Below are 2,327 nucleotides of genomic sequence, written 5' to 3'. Positions count from 1 at the left end.
TCAAAATCACACAGAGTAAATCTGAACTTCATGTATCAGATAAAGAAATTGTAAATCAGAGAGAATCAAGATCATAAGATCACACAAGAAAAATTTGTCAAGTGGTAAGAACCATAATTTCATGAGTTATCCCATTTCCCTGCTGGATAGGAAGCTGAAGAACTTTGGACCAGGTATATTAGAATATAAAGATTATTATTATTATTTTTTTTGTTACTGGAATCAATGGAAACAATATGAAAATAATGGCTGAAAAGTATTAGTAAAACAATGACACTTAGGAGAGTAAACGTATTTACTACCATGCCAGGCACTAAGTGTATTGTAGGCATAGTCAAACAATACTTTGAGTGAGACCTTATTTTCCCAGTCTGACAGATAAAGCCAAGTGTTTATGGAGATCGTGTAAATTGGTCAAAACCACATATTTAGTAAGTAGGAGAAAGTGCAGGTGTATCTTGACCTGCATATTTTGCCTCCAAATATTAAAAAACAAAAACAAAAACAAAAACACCCTGCTTTACAAGATTTTAATAAGAATGCTATGGAATATGACTTTCTCTAAAGAAACACTCTGAAAGACTTGGACGCTTAATTTAGGAGATTAATGAGACAGATGAGTCACTTGAAACTAAAACTATTCTTAACTTAATCTAGTTTTTCTTTGATGATTCAGAAAGGTTTTTGAGAGCTTCATTATCAACACAAATTATCATTATACTAGTAATACCAAAATACAGAATGATAAGAATATTCAACAAGATCATACAACATGGGAGTAATTCAGTTTATGAATAGCTAATTTTACTAGTTTAGATGGCTACATCCAATCTCAAAATGTCGTTATAGAAATAATAAAATTTCTCATCCTATTTTAAAAGAGGATGAAAATTGATTAAGAGTCTTGTTCAAGGTGGCATGAAAAGTTATAGAATTAAACGTAAAATCCGATAACAGCGGTAAAACTGATTTCAATTTTATTCATTAATTACCAAAATATAGTGATTATCCTTAAGAGTGATTATCTAATTCAAACACATAATAATTTTTTAGAGGGGAATCTCTTATGGGTGGATTAGTTTCAATTTTAAGTATGACCAAGGTATTTAAAACAAAATTAAATATAATATTCAGGTTTACCAACAAATCTATTTCAGAATTCAACAGAGAATTCTGATGACCACTTGGTGTTTCATATATGTGCATATATAAATAATTCGAATTCCCACAAATTTTAAAATGAGCGTTTAGGAATCAGAGCAATACTGGTATTATTTTGCGGTTATTTTAGTTTGAGTTACAAAGATTCTTGAAAATTACTGGTAATTTTTCTGTATTTTCTCTTCAATTTATCTGAGATTTTCTTTAACATTCAGTGAACAAAGGTGTTTATCTGTAGCCATAAGATTTAAGATTCATGGTTTATTCATATTCCTGCTATTTAAATATGAGTGATTTATATGTCCATTACTAGAGTAGATATATTAATAATGAAGAAAATTTCAAATCGTTCTCTTTCACTGTGTTGGAACTATTTGTGAATTTGTGCTACTTAAATATTTCACAAAACTAGCAAAAAATTATGACTTATTTTTAGTGATTAAAACATGTTAATATTAAAAATAATATTAAAAGTTTTCCTTTTTTACAATATGTTGAAATAGCAATTACCAAAAAACTGTTGAATAAACTATATCAAAAAAATTTGAGTTCCCAATAAGGTACAGGATTCCCCAAGGGGTAGAAATGAAGAAGAAACTTAAAAACACATTAAAGCATGGCCCAGACAATTTAATTGTTGAGAGTAAGACAGAAAGGGAATTACTGTGGTTGAGACTTGAGATATAAATGTCGTTCTGACATCTCTAGCTATTAGAGAAATGCAAATCAAAACCACAATGAGATACCATCTTACACCTGTTAGAGTAGCTATAATCAACAGGACAAATAATAACAAATATTGGAGAGGATGGGGAGAAAAAAGAACCCTCATACACTGCTGATGGGACTGCAGATTGGTAGACTAAAAATTGATCTACCATATGATCTAGCAATCCCTCTACTGGATATTTACCCCAAAGACTTGAAAACCCATATCCAAAAAGATATTTGCACACCGATGTTTATAGCAGCATTATTCACAGTGAGCAGGACATAGAAGCAACCGAAGTGTCCTACGATAAATGATTGGCTAAAGAAGTTGTGGTACATGTATACAATGGAATATTACTCAGCCATAAGAAGAGATGAAATATTGCCATTTGTGACAATATAGACGGACCTTGAGATAATCGTGCTAAGTGAACTAAGCCAGACAGAAAAAGTCA

Source organism: Pteropus vampyrus, unplaced genomic scaffold (genome assembly GCF_000151845.1).
Source record: "Pteropus vampyrus isolate Shadow unplaced genomic scaffold, Pvam_2.0 Scaffold21, whole genome shotgun sequence".
Taxonomy (NCBI): Eukaryota; Metazoa; Chordata; class Mammalia; order Chiroptera; family Pteropodidae; genus Pteropus; species Pteropus vampyrus.
Note: the sequence above shows the minus strand (reverse complement) of the source record.